The following is a 15,689-nucleotide window of genomic DNA, read 5'->3' as shown; positions in this document are numbered from 1 at the left end:
ATTTAGTCAATGCAAACATCCTACACTTCTACATTATAAACACCAAACAACCATTCTGCACTACACAGAGCACAGATGTTACTGTAACCATTTCCTTCAAGACACTGCCCATATAGACCTTTACTTCAAGTTAAATTGTTCTTCCTCTTACTCTCAATGCGGTTTAACATTTCTCATTTGAGTTCTACAGATACCAATAACTCTTTCATTTCTGCCCACATAGCCTAACCACTTCTTGTGCCCTTCTTCCCTGCTCACGCTTATGCAAGCATCTGTTTTTATCAAACTACTCAGGCACCTCTCACACAGGAAATCCGTTATGTTTCTGCACTGCTCCCCAGACAAAAAAAAACAGCTGCACTCTTGAGGCTTGCTCTTAACAAGTCATCATAATAAAAATTAATCAAAATCCACTGGAGTGGCTCCAACAAACCATGTGACAAAACAAAGATTATGCATGTTGCTTGCCTTTTGTCAGAGATTCACAACCATCTGTTTTCTTTTCCTCACTGTAACTGATACAAAGTTTAAAAACGTATGTATCTGTACCTCTGAGATACTAAAAGCATGTAAATAATGCAAATTCTTCTGGCCAACAATTAGAAGCAGCCTTAGAATTGGCCTCCACAATAAATACACTTTTCCTTCCTCTTAGAAAAAGAGCCTAAACATTGAAAACCACAGTTTGAACTACAGTACGAAGAAAGGAATACAGAAGGGCTAAAATACACTGCAAAAGGGCTTCCCTTCTCTTGTGTCGCTGCTCCAAAAGAGTTAGGAAGAGCTCTCTTCCCCGGTTGGTACAATGGAAATATCTCTACCCTGTTGCAAGCTGTATTCATTCCAGTGAGCACATGTGGAAGATTGACCAGACAGATGAGAAACGGGAAAGGAAATACTGCTCCTAGAAAAACTGATTATCAGGATGACAACGCTTATTTATTTAATCATTACAGAGACTGGTGCCAAAGCCAACATGAACATGGAAATTTTTGAGGGGGACCTTTAAAGCAGAGAAAGCACCTGTCCCAGGGAACAGTTAAACATAAACCCAAGACCTAGTTCAGTGAAACAAAGGAAGCTTTCTGTCTCAGCTGCCTTAATTAGTTAGCCTTGTGAGCCCAAACAGCAGGCTTATTTCTGCACAAGCTCCACTGACTTCTTTCCAAAGTCCTTCTGGTCTTTCTTTAAACCACACAACCACAATTCCAGTTGTAGCACTTCTAAAGGTGAACAGTTTGGCTTACCAAGAACAACCTACTGAGATGCTAATTCCACTTGCCCTCTTTATATTCTGCCAGGTTTATGGGACGGAGTCTATCTGTGCTTGACATTTGCAGGGATACATTGTTTGGCATAATTACTACTGTAAAACACTTTATATACCCATAAATTCAGACTATAATCCCAAAGTGCTTACAAACTAAGACAAGATACAGGCATAGCTAAGCAGAAAAGGAATTCGTAGGGGAAAAGAAGATTTCAGGAAGAACAGTGACAATGGGAAGTGAAGGCAGAGAGGTTACCCAAGCTGCCTGGGAAGCTGTCTCAAAAGTGTGGCATTCTGAAGAAGAGTAGGAACAAGACTGTACAGAATACTGCACATTGTAAGAAGAAACAGACAACCTCTATCTTCAAAATAGAAAGGTAGGGATGAAATTCTAGGCAGTGCAGTTTCTAAAATACCAGCTATATTTCTTCACTGATGTAGAAAAATAAACAACATGGAAAATGCACATGGATGAGGAGTCAAAATCTGAGGATATCAGTATTACTTTTATACTGATCTTGACCAATTGAACAAGAGGGAGAATTGGAAGATCCAGTACATCCCAACTCTGTAATTTTCTGTTGAGAAAGGGGAAGGAGGTGAGGGTGGAAATCACTAGGTCACTACCTATCCATCACCAATTGCATCAAAACAAACCACTCATATTTGTTTAAAAAATAACCTAAAGAGAAAATTTTAAATAGACTGAACACTGTTCTCGTAAATCTACTTTTACATCCGAGAAGCAAAATGAGCACTGAATGCAAATTGGTTTTGTCAACTACCTGATGAAACACAAACAATTCAAAGAAGCATGGGATAACGCACCTTTTTGCTAATATATCTCGACATAACATACGACAAAATCTTTTTTTTTTTAATTAATCAGTTTCTTTGCCTTTGATTCCCTTAAAGCAAACAGATATTTTTCAAGAGCAAGTTCTAGCCGTATTCCTCACAGATCAATCACAAGAAAGGTTTTACAACAGCTCTGCACATCCAAAATTAATCTTCCAACTACTTGATAAGATTATTCAGGTAACATTGTTGCTGCTCCAAGTAGAGCCACTAAAACCTCTCATTACACATCTTTCTTTGTTTGACTGGCAAATTTGATTATGAGTTTATTATTTACGAGTAAAGCTCATCCAGTCATTTTTAATTACAAATTGTTTTGCACTCCATCATGGCTAAGTGAATGCTGTAAGAACCCCTTGACATAGTGACTTCATAAGCCTTGGAGAGCACTAGAAGTGTTCTTAGAAGCACAGAACTGTTAATAAGAGACGTTTTCCTCCATTGATTGTACTGTCAGCTGTAATTTTGCAAGAGTCCGTACTTGCAAATTATGGAAAATGTACATCCGAACTACCCTTCCATGAAATGATTCTCTTTCTCAGAATGATAGTACTTGTAGAAAAAAAAAAAAAAAGCTGAGAAGAAAGTATCTGAAGCTGAGCGTATTGAGCAGTAGCTTTTTCTTAAAATACAAGCACAATTCAGGAACAAAAAAGCTTTGTATACTCCACCACCAAACTGCAGACAATAGGCACCATTCCCAACTATAAAACAAATTCTCATGAACTCTCTATTCACAACGTGAGCCTGGAAAACAAAATCTCAAATTATTCATGACTTCAGTGAACTAAAAAGTTCAATTCTATATTACCTACATGTAAGATGAGATCATGAAAAAAAAACACTCACAAACCAAAAACAAACTAATGACAAGTAAGAGGCATCTCAGTTACCAAAGACCTATTTCAGTCTGACATCTAAAAATCTGATACTAGGCTGCTGTTGCTTACTACACACTGACCATAGTAATTTCATTCCTCTGCTGTTCACCAGGACCTCTCATCACGTGCACTGTATGTGTCTAAACCATGTTGGAAGCTTCTGGGTACTATAAGAAGTGGAAGAAAACACCTATTTCTGATGAAAACAGAACACACAACAAATAGAGTCAACATACATTCCACCAGTTTTCCCCTCTTTCAGAGATCTGTCTACTATGGCCGAAGTCTACCAAGTTCATTGGAGCTAAAAGGACCGCAGCAGCAACAAGGACTTTTCAAAATGAAGTATGTATAAATGCTTATACATCTCTCTAAGCACATCCTTCCCCAACAGATCCATTTTTATTTCCTTCCTTCAGAAAGCTGCCACGGTCTGCTTTTTGTTGGTTTAATTCAACTGCAATACATTCAGCACTGAATTGCTTGGAAGGATTAGAAACCGATTGTGCATTCATTTGTGTGTACACAAGTATACAAACAACTCCGACAGCCCATGATCTTAAGAGAGCTACAAAGGAGAGGTGAGCAAAGCCAATGCAAGAAAGTACATTCATGCAGGTGTCTTTAAGAGCTACAGAACTTCTCAGTGCTGCTCATGTTCTGGAACACTGAACTGAGCCAAGCTTGACTAAGGTTCCAGTGGACATCGCGTGAGTGACTAGAACTTAAGCCTGACAAAATGAGTTTGCATTCCATTTAAACAGAACCAAGAGGATAGGAAGAATATTCACCCCTTAATAAGCAATATTAATATTTTGCCTACTGATTCTTATAAGCTCAAGTTCTGTCTTCAGATCTAACAATACTAGCTTCAAAGAACTTATATTTTAAATTGATCTTAAAGATTTATTCATATAAGAAGTTTCTATTTTGGTTAATATAACTGAAAACACATGGTTACTATAGAATTTTCAGATACCCACCATAGTTTCCCTCCACCTGAGAGAGAGAAGATACCTTGAATGACTGCCACTGGCTTTACAAAACGTGAAAAGACTGGGAAGAGGAACAGTATTCCAAATCCTGTAACTGCTCATAGGCAGCTAATCAGGCTACCTAAGGTCAATGTTTTTAAAGTAAAGATTCAAACAAAGAGGGAAGAAACTTCGTTTTTATTTTACATTTAAGCGTTCAGAACATTTAACAAACTCAAAGTTTTCCAAGTGAAAAAAATGGAACAATATACTAATCACCTTGTTTAATCCAAAGCATTTACTGTTACCCCAATTAGGCATTTATGCTAATAATAAAAACAAGTCACAATTCTTTCAACAGCTACGTTATGAGAACAACTTCAAAATGTACAAAAGCGTTTTTAAGCACAGTGTTTCACTTCCTTATCTAACCACAGTTGCCCCTGGAAGCAACTCTGATCATGTTTTTATTAATGGTTCCATTTCAATCAATCACTCAAACCACATCTGTTACTGCAGATGCTTTGTCCAGTAGTCAGGAAAAATAATCCTCAGGTTCATTTTATTAAGTCTTATAAAAATCGGCCCCTGTTACTTCAACAGAAAGTCAGCAACACTTAATTTTTAGGGAAAGTTGAACAACATAATAGACAAAATAATTCCCTCAAGAGGTTTAGCAGCGGTCTCAGTTCAGTACACAATGCTGTTAATTACACAACTGCCTTCAGCATTAGGAGGAATCTGGTATCTACATCACTGATTGAGTTAAGACTGCCTTTGATATCTGCCTTCATTATCTATCTATTTACTTAGAAAAGTTATGCAACCCCTCAAGTTCCTCTTTCTTTAAAAATGCTAAAGCAAGCTAACAGAAAGACAGTAGGTGGATTTGGGGAACAGGCACTTCATAGGTTCAAGGAGGGCACGGCTACTGTTCTAGAAACACCTAAGCCCAAATTCTTTACTAAAATCTGCCCCACTTGATGATATGCTCAAGCATCAACACCTGCTTAAAACTTGGTTAAGTACCTCCAGAGGAAAGACTGCCCTACACAGTCAACCAATGGTGGAATCAACCGCCTACCTCCACTGTAAGAATAGTTTTCTAAAAGAGAAGACCACTCCAGGTCACACTGTATTCCAAGCTCACGATGCAGATTTTACTGTTTTCAAGTATGCTGTCTCAGTAAAGCTGGCAGTGTAAGTTTTCATTCTGCAAATAGCTTTCTACTTTCCCTTTAAGAGAACAAACTCCAACGAATCACATGCTACCCACGCTGACATATTCCACAACACTAGGACAACCGAGATATCAAAAACACACAATATTTCCTCTTTTAACCGTGAACCAAAGAATCTACCTTGTATCACTGTTGCTACAGTAATGACTGGGGAAAAACTGGAGGGAAGGGGAGGGGAAGAAATAAAATCACAACTCCCACCTCTGGCTCTACTCAAAAAAAAAAAAAAAAGGAATTTCAGGAAGTCACAGACTGGTAAAATGTCTTCAAAGACTTGGATTTAATCATGCATCATTTTCTTTTCCTCCAGTCCTTAAATTAAAGTCATAGGTTGAATTATCTATAAACAAAAGTTAATTGCATCAAAATGCAGTACTGCTGTGTATTTAACGCTTTCTTCAGAACTCAAACCCTTCCCACTAACAAGTCCACAAGAAGTCAATACTGAATTTAAGATGCAATGTAACTATGTCTGCAGTACTATTGTTATTAACTTTCAAAATGTTGTTATCTGCTGTGACAGTTGTGTAGCCATTTCTATCCATATTTATTAACAACACGCATTCATACAGTTTTCCAAAAGAATTCCAGGGGGAAAAAAAACAGCTCACTCACAAAATATTTGCTGTGAATAACTAAGTTTTGACTAATTAGTTTTAATTAAATTAGTTATTTGAGTACAATCGCAGCACAGCATCTGGGATTCTCAGAAATTTTCTTAGCTGTCAAAGGATCTAGATGATAAATGACTTACGTATATAAGGCTGCATTCACGCTCCTTGCAAGGTGTAAACATAAGCTCAAGCAAACACTCATAAATATACCACACATCTATAAAGTGTTAATCTTAAGCCTGCAAGGCCGTTAAGACGGAAGTAACTTTTATAGTGCATGACTGCTTTTCAGCATACAGAATTTCCCAAGTCTTTCATTTCCTTAAAGGAACCCATTTACTTGTCACCTGCCAGGACAATGAGCAGAGAGAGAATTTCAGATACCTCCATGTGTTACATACAGTGACAACACATTGGGAAAGATGGATTTTCATTTTCTCATCAAGTTAATAGATTAGGTTTGCATCCAGATTTAAATGTCCAGGACAAGTCTGTCACCTGTCCTGAACTTGATTAGTTGGAAACATCTACATGACCAGAGCAGATACTTCAGATGTTCTGGAACGACCACAAGCAAACATCCAAATAATCACGAACAACTTCACGATGCCAAGAACGAAGCTCTAATCACAGCCCTCTGTGAAACAGCCTGAATCATATTAACAGAGCACTTCATACTTTGCAAACACAACTGAGCTCAGCTGAGCGTCTATAAAACCAGAGAATCAATTGTGTAAAGTCTGCAACAGAGTTGAGAAAATGAACTGCACTAGCTTTCTTGCTAAAAATAATAATAAAATAAAAGGGTGCATATTTACATGGTTGGGGTGTGTGGTGGGAGAACTGAAGGCTCAAATACTCCAAGACTTTTCTCGGCTATGTTCTTGTTCTGTTTACTGCAACAGCATGTCTAAGATTTTCATGTCTTTGTACATTCCCTCACATACCACCTCCCGCCCCCCTCACCCCCCCCTTCCCTCCACCTCCCCCAAGACACAGGACCAGTACAGCTGATAAAAGATCCAGGGAAAAACAGCTGTTTTCATTTAAAGAGGCAAACACATCAATATTCAAATGTATTTCTCATTTATCATCTTAATAAAAGTCAAAGCAATCCCCCCCCAATTAAAACATTAACTGGAATTGTATCTGTATAGCTATGAAACCACTACTGACTGACACAGCTGTGCATAACTGAAAATAAAACAGAACTCCACTGCCAACCTTCTTACGTTGCCATTGGCATATACAATAAATTTGCCTCGTTAGCAGGGGCTACTGTGTTCTTTGTAGTAAACAAAGCCACAGATATGACTGGCTCACATACTTTTCATTCATCCACATATTTCTCTTTACTTAGACTTCCAGCACGTGCTGTAGAAGAGCTGAATGTTAAGCATTCCTGGAGTGTCACAATATGTAATACAATAAAACAGATTACAACCATACCTTTCTTTCACAGCAGTGGTGCCAAGCACAGGTACACTGTAGCAATCAATTTGTTCTGCAGACAGTAAGGCTTTCATAGAATACTAATGCAAGATCTCTTTTCTTTCTTCTTCGACTTGACTCCCCAATGCCCGGGTCCCGACCAATACAAGGAGGAGGGTGGAATGTCTTCTGCCGAGATAACCACAACTACTAATCAAGTATACGTGTACAAGGGCACGGGATTAAACCTCCACCAAGCTTGACACGGGCACCGAGAGCAGCTAAACACATGCACAGCAAGGTCAGAATTAAACACGCACACACGGACGCGCATCTATTTGTGTGAACTAATTTATCACACTTTACCACTGACGGCTTTTTACCTCAGGGGAGTAAAATTACATCCTGGTGAACTGACGAGATGCAGACACACCAGCATCCAACACCAAATCAGATTTCACAGAAAGGCGAACCGTGTGCTGAAGTGAACACTTCCCTCCCTCTATACTTAGCAGACTGTTTCAGAAACTCTGCTCCTGCTGCGTGTATCTGAATGCGCCTATGTGCTGGTGCATGCGTGTGTGCGTGTGTGCTGCACAGGCATGTGCCTAACACAGACTGCTGGGCGGGGGCTAAAATAGAATGAAACCATTAAAGTTCAAAAATGGGTGACAACTACCTTCCAGGGAGTTTTCTTTCTGCCTGTATTTACCTTTACCTCTTAATGTAACCAGCCTATCAGTCTAACTACTCCAGAAGAAAGCATTTTATTACTGTCTAATATGCAAATGTCAAACAAGCCGTTCATTTACCTTGAAGTTTATTAGCATCGAAATGCAACATGAAGATGCTCTCAAAATATTGTCGCTTGTATTCACAACATGTTTTCTAAAACCCACTTAGCAGGTTTTTATTGGCTGGTATAGCTGGATACTGTATTAGTGCTTAAAATAGGCTAAGCATTATCTTCACTGTATCACTCCTGAGCCAATGGAGTTTTACTTTAAACACTCAATTTACATCTCACTTTTCTCTTTGGCTCTTTTTATTTAAGGACTTTCCCCACATTCCAGTCAGCCATACATAAGTGAACACACACGTTACCATGAAGATCTTGTGAAACATGTGCTTTCTAAGTAGGAATTAAAAGCGAAATGCTGAAATTCAAAAGCAGAGATTTTCCTCCTCGGTATTTCCCTTATAGTCCCTGCAGATGCACATCTATAAAAACCATCAAAATGAACCCTCTAAATTATTATTGACAGGGTTTTAGTAACACTGCTTTTCTCTGTGATCAGTACTTAGAAGAAAATACTGTACAGCTACTCCTAAAAATAACCCTGAAAATAGCGTTTGGCACTTTACTTAGAATAAATTAGCAAAATAATTTTGTAATACCAATAGCTTCACAGATATGCTATGAAAAAGCAGCATAATCAATACTGATGAGTTTGTCCTTGACATACTGACCGTGTCATCGGGCTATTGTCATGTGATATCATGTCATTTCCCCACCTGGCTCATGACCTTGTCCTTTAAATGACCCAAAGCTTCCCTCAAGTAGCAGGAGGCCCCTCCCCGCTGTCTCAGCAAGGTCGAATGGGTCAGCGTGTCCTCATCTATAATCCACCACCATTTGTCAGCAGGGAGGCTGGAGGAGGCAGGCTTGCTACAAGGGGAGAATGCCCAATTAGGCAGCTGTCACACAAAGCATAGGCTGCAAAATTATCCCCTGTCAAAAGAAAGAGCAGCTGCGGGTGCCAATTACAGCAACCTTTCAACCCTTTAGGTACTGGAAACTACACAGAAGTAAATGAAGTACAATTAGTGATAACAAATCGATGAATTAGGACAGTAAATTAGAAATTACTAGCAGGTGAGCTTAGGTCTCCCATAATATTAAGGGCACAGCACACCCCAGGCAAGGGCAAGGGTGTACAGATTTCACACAGCACATCCATCTTGTCCCATCCATTTTTCTCATGTGGAGTCTGCCATCCTCCACCGCTTCCCTCCCGCAAGCCTGATCCAAGATGGGCAGTGCATGAAGAGAGAAGCTGCAGCCCGGAGAGCATAGAAGTTGCAGTGCCTGCTCTCCCTGTCCACGCTGCCAAGTACGGCTTCCCCCTTCTTCCAAGGAAGGCTCCGGGAGCCAGGGTAATCCGTCCACAGCAAGCATACTCCATTTCAGCCTGACATTTGACATTTGCTGTACCTCATGCTCCAGCTGCACAAGATCTACTCAGGGGAAAAAAAAAATCCACAAAACCAACAAAAGAACAAGAGGCAAAACCTCGGTATATTTGACGCCTTTTACACTTGAAACCTGCAGATTGGCACGCTTAACTTTTGGCTTGAGAAAGACGACATATTCCTCCACGTTTCAGGTGTCTGATGCATCACGCAGCAGCATGGGCGAGAACAAGCACAGCCCGCATTCGACCCGCCAGCAAACCCCTACCTACTCCGTGCTGCTCCCCCAGAGCGGCAAGTGCTCCCGGCCGCCCCTCCGCCAGGGGGCGCCATGCGGAGCGGCCGAACGCGGGGAGCTCAGAGCACACCTCGACGTCACATCAGGGACAACCGCAGGGGGACTGGGCGAAGGGGACCGGTAACTAAATGGCAAGCAACCTCAAGCCAGGGCTGAACCCAACAAGTGGAAGGAGCAAAACTCAAATCCCAAGGTCCCTCCTTACAGACAGGCTTTCCAAACAGCTACTGATACTTCAAAACCAAGTGAAGTTGCCTTCACGCTGTTGATTCTCTCCTTTCAATCTCAAATCCAACTTTAACGTAGTCCAGATTTCTTCCAGTAGCACTTCTGAAGCAATATTTGCAGGCTTGCTGTGCAAGTCACGCATGTATTCACTAGTACTGTCACTAAAACATAAAGCACGCTAGAAATTAAACCTCTGATCTCCAGGTTTCCTATGGCTCCCTCTCAATCCCTGGCCAGTTCAGAATATTTCACCATAACTAAGTCATAAATAAATATCTGGCTTTTCCAACTCAGATAAGGGAAAGCATAATGCAATCTCAACTATAAATAGACACAAAAAAACACTCATTTATCAGCAGTTGCAGCACTGCTCGTCAAGTCTGACATTTTCTTTTCAGTAGCATATAGAAGCTGCGGAGTACTGAAAGGGTTAATGTGTTTAGAATTCCGTTTCCATCATACTTGGGTGACTATCTCTTTAAATAATTTAAATCCTCTCCATCAACTACAAAGCTGTTTTGAAGCCATTTAGCTTTGTTCTTTACATGTGTTCTAATTAAGAAATGACCTTGTCATCACACACACCAGAAATCCTGGATTATTTCCTGCAGCAAAAATCTACGAAGACAGAAAAAAAAAAAAAAAGAAAGAAAGAAAAAGAAAAAAAATACACCCTTCTTCCTTTAGTGAGGAACTGAGGAAGTTGTTGGTTGGCTGAACGCTGAAGCAGTTTCACCGCATAATTTTTTTTTGTTGTTGAATGTCACAGGGCGGGTTAGCGTGACCTTGAGCTGCATCAGCAGCACAGCAAGGGTCGAGATGCCTGCAGGCGCCCTTGTACTGGATTTGCAAGACAAAAACCTTCAAACTGGCTGAAGGACATCTTAAATCTCTTCAAAGGTTTTTCCGAACTAATCTGGGCTGCTCTTAGCCGGATCTGTGCCCGTGTGAGAGGCAAAATTAAAAACAAGGTCTTTGACGGATGTTGTCTGCTCTTAACCCTTCTCTTGCAGCCCGCGGTGCTGAAGGGACGCTGCTCTCACATGTGGCAGAGATTCAACGGTTCAACCAGCAGCATTCTTTCATAACAAAATTATGTAAGCAACCATTTACTAAGAAGGGTGCTGTTATTAATACTGAGCAGGCTCTCTAAAGCAGCTGCCCCCCTTTCCTTGTTCAGTGCCATCGCCAGCTGCCCACGAGGCTCTGAGAAGCCCTGCAGAGCCCAGGCCCCTACAAAATGCTGGGGCAAAGGGCAGCTTGGGTGCGTTTGCAGGAGCGCCCACTTAACAGGCTGTGAGCTGGGGCACAGTGGGTAAGAGGAGGAGCGTCAAGAACATGCTATTTAAGCACACGTAAGATGTGTTCTATGGGAAGAATTTAGGAAGCGTCCACTCTTCATCTTACCCTGTGATTTCCTTCTCAGCCACCCTGAGCTGGCAAGGAAGGAGAGGATATTAGCATGCATCAGGCCTAGCAGGAGTTTGAGAACACAAGTGTAATGGGAACAAAAAAAGTCAGCCAGCCTCTTTCCTCTTGACTGCTCATCACTTGACAAGCAACACAGAGGCTTTCTATAAGCTTGAGCAGAAGCACAGAGATAACCACTAAGAAAGGGCCTAGGAACACAGTTACACCATGAAACCACAGGTTTGCCCAATAGATTTGGAGGGGTCATTCAGATACAACTATCAACACAGTTAAGATGTGGATTCTTACTCAAAAACATAATTGCAGACAGAACCTCCAACTCCAATAAGAAACAAAGAACAGCTTTCCGTATTCCTAGTTAGCAAACAATACAGATTCCCATTTCCAAAAGCAGATAAACCAGCACCACCTTATCCTCACATCTGTTTTGCAGTGATATTATATAAACTATCAAATTTCTGAGAAAAAAAAGATACAAATGAGTCAAAAATAATCTCAGATTAATAAAAAGAAAGCAGCATCATGGTTTAGAACTGTCTTACTATTTCTAGGATAAATGCCTGATAAATGCTTAAAGTCCTTGAGAAGTGGAAAACAGATCCATTCACACCAGCAGAGGGTGTTCTAATTCTTTTCTGGTTGAACACCAGCAGCTCACGTTAGTCTGCTTTTGTATAGTGGGTTTTTAAAGTATTATGCTCTATTACACAAAAACAAAATATTTAAGTTTGCTGAGGAAGGACTGTTTTGGCAATTATGTCACAATTGTTATAACACTATCCTCCACCTACTCCTGAAATCAATTCACATCATGATTCCCGGGAACCACAGCTCTTCTCACAAAGCATTCACTGTGTCAAATAACTAGCCATTTTAACGGTTAGTTTTCAAGCAACGCCACTGATAGTGCATTTTATATCAGCAGAGAAGGAACTTGTACAATGCAGAAGCTTTCCATAGACCTACCAAGGTTTCTACTGTGTTTATTATGCTTAGACAGAGAGCCACGGTGTTCCCACAGTGCTTTCATGTCAGAGCAACCTCTGCCATTACTCAGAATGTTCTCAAGGCTTGCCTTGTGGGAAGGGCCCAGACTGCCTCTGGTTTGCAGCCATATGGGAATGGGAATCAGCATGCCACCTTCTCCATTTTGGGACCTCTGGCAAACGTTAATTGATCAGATCCACACATGTGGTATATTGACTGCTCTATACAAATGTATTCTTTTTGTGTCTTCCACATTAACAAAACACCACACAGTTGTAGACAAATTAAAAAATGTTTGGTCACTTGGCCTATTACATAATTTTTATTTTTATTTTTTATTTTTTGCAGTATTGAATCCTGAACTGTATTTCCTAGAAAACTTTCCAGTTTACCTCAGAGTTACTAGGAAAAAGGGATTAGGCAAGACCAACTTGAGTAGCTTCTATAACATGTTAGTCTTTCAGAAAATACTAAGAAATACTTCTACAGCATGAACAGCTGAACAGGCGACATCAGTGGTTTCTTAAGTATTCTCCAACATTCAGCAAGACAAAGCTATATTAGGGATTTTCCAAACACCAGGTGTGAAAACTTGAAAACAAAAAACAAAGAACTCATGCTGCAATGTTCCAGCTGAACCGGGTGACTGAAAGATGGAATGAAAGCTTCCAAGCCAGGTCACAGTTGCTGCCAAGTACTGGACAGATTGTGTGGCTCTGCCAAAAGCAGAAACCAAAACCCCAAAATACAAATTGGTATATTTCTTTCATGGCCACAACAGTCCAGCAAAAACTTCATAAATCAGACTGCCTTAAGAACTTCACACAAAAAGTTAGCGAGTGTGGTTACTCAGCATCCAATCACAACTCAAGAGTCAGAGCAGCAACACGTACACCCACATGCAGAGAAAATATCACTCATGACCCTGTAACAACTACAAAGGTGGACAGTCATACATTTCTAACCTACTGATAAAAATGGTCTTTGTGGTTACAATTTCTCACTGTCAGTAACTTCACAGAGGCATACTGTTCACTGAAGTAATGCTGTCCACTTGGCTCCTTACACAGTTGTAACCACACAAACTCAGTATCGGACTAAGTCATCATTTTACAACCCATCTGTGTACAAGTTGTACATATAGCCTTAATATTACCATTTTCTAACCTCTGATTCTGACTATGTGTTAACATTCCTTAAGCATAAAGTAGTTATTCTTTATGTCCTGTAGCTCTGAGCACCAAAATAAATTTAAAAAAGAAAGATGGCAGGGTTTAATACAAACTGATCTTTTACCACCAAAGCCCCCATTATTAAATAAAACCATACCTGCTAACACAAAGATGATACTGGAGCAAATACAGACATTCTCCATTGCTACTGCTATTAACAAGGAAAAATTGTGAAACTGCCCCAAGACCATGTCACACAATGTTGTTGTCCTGTGATCCTTGCAGTATCAAAAGCAGCCTAAGGTCTGGCACTGTACACAAGGGTCTTCTAGAGACAGAGGTTGTAAGCTATGATTCTCATTATCATACTCAATACACTGTGGTGGAGAAAATTGACATTTTTTCTGTTGTTAGGTGCAAGTTACATGAGTTTGGCTACTTATATTTAAGAAACGTGAGTAAATAGAAAATTGGATAAATTTGTTTTTAGACTGATAGTACCATTAAGTAGTGCTAATACAGAAAAAATTGAGTGTGCCATCATGAAAATGGAAGCATCAACAGACACAAACTACATACTGAAGTAACAGAAAACATGAATATGGCCAGATCTTAAAACTGGATTTCAAAATGTGCCTAAAAATTCACACGAGCGCTGTTATGAATCTTTAGTTACATCTAATTAAGTTCTACTCATTGTAATTAAAATAATGGAAAAAATGTAAAGAAGTGAAGGCAGAGCAGCTTTATAATCAGTGTATTAGTCTCAAGCATACTTAACTTTCATATTCTAGTACATATACTAGTTATATTCTTAGCTTCCTACTGCATACCAGAATGCAGTATTCTAGTCCTTAACTGCTTAAAAGTAGCAGTTAAGGACAAGAAGCACTGAATATTATAGATTAAAGGAATCAAGTGTTCCATTTCTTTCCAAATCCACAGGGGAAAAGAAATAGATAATCAATGTTTATACCAGTAGAAAGGAAATCACCTTGTTCTATCAAGATCTTAACACCCAGGCAACCTCCCCTACATGAAGTTCTTTCTCTGCTCTCTCCCTTGCTAGTAAAACCAAAGCTTTACTTTAGTTCTCCCAACAACTTCCAACATTCACAGCAAGAAATTTTTTCACGTGTTTTGCCAAAAGCACTATCTTCAAAATCTGGATCTGGGAACCCCAGTCTCTGACAATGTGCAGAGAGAGCACTGTTCATTTCAGGGGCTCCACTTCCTACTTCAGAAATATCAGATATCCATCAAAGAATTTCACCAACACTTCATATTACATACACTCATAAGTGCTGTTTATTCTAGTATTTAACTTTTATACTGATCAAGAATTACATAGGTGTAAAACAGAAGAATAGCTACTGTTCATCTGTTTTGCTAAATCAAGAACCTGGACTTTAACGCAGGCTTTTCACACTGCTGTGCCAGTTCATTTTATTCAGTACGAAACCACCAACAACCTTTGAGTTCTTCAGCTCAAGGTCATTTTTAGCATTCACATGCACAGCTTTTTGGCTGTCTGCAGAGAATTTTTTTTAAGTGCATTCAAGAGCAAAGTGACGTCTGGAAACATCTTTAAAAATTAAACTTTTTTTTAAGTTGTGTTTATCAGTTGTTCATGAATAATTTTATTCTGCTAGCCTATTAAACATATACTCTAATTTTGCCTTCAGTCTCTGCAGCCACCATCTGAAAGGTCTAACATAAATTTTAACATCAGGTTCAACGTCTACAACCTCAAAGTCTAGGCCACACTTCTCACTCTTAGTCATTGAAAGCAACTAGTAGAGAATCAGGTCCTCAAGTTCCTCTCCCTGCTCTGCCAGACACAATCTTTTCTAAACTTATCAAAAGCAAGAGAAGGAAGGTGGAAGGTGGCTTTCACTCAAGTTAACTGCTTGCCTATTACGTTTCTTAACGGTTAAGAAAGACATCCTGGTCCCCAGACTTTTGCTTTCAACACTCTAACTAGTTTCCTCAAGTCTTTTCCACCAGTTTTCCTTATATTTAGGAAGACAGGATGTGGGAGAGGAAGCAGAATTGACATTTTATGGTTTTTTTGATTGTGAGGGTTTGTTTTTGTCAGCACCTGACTAATA

The sequence above is a fragment of the Cyrtonyx montezumae genome, unplaced genomic scaffold (assembly GCF_038088225.1).
Source record: "Cyrtonyx montezumae isolate F1298 unplaced genomic scaffold, pur_monq_1.0 scaffold_3, whole genome shotgun sequence".
NCBI lineage: Eukaryota > Metazoa > Chordata > Aves > Galliformes > Odontophoridae > Cyrtonyx > Cyrtonyx montezumae.
The sequence above is the reverse complement of the archived record's forward strand: the minus strand, read 5'-3'. Positions refer to the sequence as shown.